The 1,006-nt window shown below is 36.6% G+C and overlaps 1 pseudogene; it reads right to left on the bottom strand.

The window, feature by feature from the left end:
* Positions 1-290: 290 nt before the first annotated feature.
* On the bottom strand, positions 291-406 carry LOC145405119 (5S ribosomal RNA; annotated as a pseudogene).
* Positions 407-1,006: the final 600 nt, after the last annotated feature.

Here is a 1,006-nt window from a genome sequence, read left to right as displayed (position 1 = left end):
AAATATCCCAACTACATAATACTTTTCTTCTAAGAACTTATAAACATTGTTAATAAACTGTAATATTGCAGATTCTGTTGATCGATCTGTACAAAACGCATGTTGGTATTCAGATAGTAGGTTATTTTCCTCAAGGTAATGTATTAATCTAACAGCAATTTTTTCATTCATTCATTGCCAGACGCCATGTATCCCAAACGGGGTGGCCAAGGGCTTAGAGTTAATTGTTTTACAGGGAGGGGCACTAATCCTCCACCAACCCCACCTGACACGTAGGGAGAACGTTACGCCAACAGCATCTGGTGTTCCCAGGTGGTCACCCATCCAAGTACTAACCAGACCCAACGTTGCTTAACTTCGCTGATCGAACGGGAAGCGGTGTACTCAACGTGGTATGCCAGCTATTACTTCTTCAAATATTTTACTGAAAGCTGGTAATATAGAGATTGGGCGATAATTATTAATATCACTTCTGCTACCTGTCTTATATGTAGGAATAATTTTGGCCTTTTTTAAGTGATCAGGAAACATACTTGTTTTCAATGTAAGGTTGATTATATGAGTCAAAGGTTTAGATATTACATCTGATGAATATCTTAAAACTTTGGGGGATATATCATCATAACCTGGAGCAGCAGACTTTAAAGCATTCAGGTAATTTTCAACTTCAGTCTGTTGTGCTGGAGGTAAGTATATTGAAAAATCAAGAGAGTTAAGTACCCGTTATAGTTGTTTTCCATCCCAGCTGATTCTATGTTAGAGATTTTTAAAAAATGTTCATTAAATAAGGTAGAGGTGTCAAAGCTAGGAGGCTTTAATTCAATAGAGTGCACAGAGGTTAAGTTGTTTGTTCTACCAAGTATTGAATTTATAGCTTTCCACTGGGATTTAGGATTTCCTTGACTTTCAGTAAATCTCTGTAATACTTATTATTTGCTGCTCTTAAAGTTGATGTCAGTTTGTTTCTGTATTGTTGATATTTTTCACCATAGGTCAGAGGCCATTT

This window comes from Coenobita brevimanus, chromosome 65, assembly GCF_032717465.1.
Source record: "Coenobita brevimanus isolate Jiangsu-jjx chromosome 65, ASM3271746v2, whole genome shotgun sequence".
Taxonomy (NCBI): Eukaryota; Metazoa; Arthropoda; class Malacostraca; order Decapoda; family Coenobitidae; genus Coenobita; species Coenobita brevimanus.
This window is presented reverse-complemented; position numbering and strand designations above follow the sequence as displayed.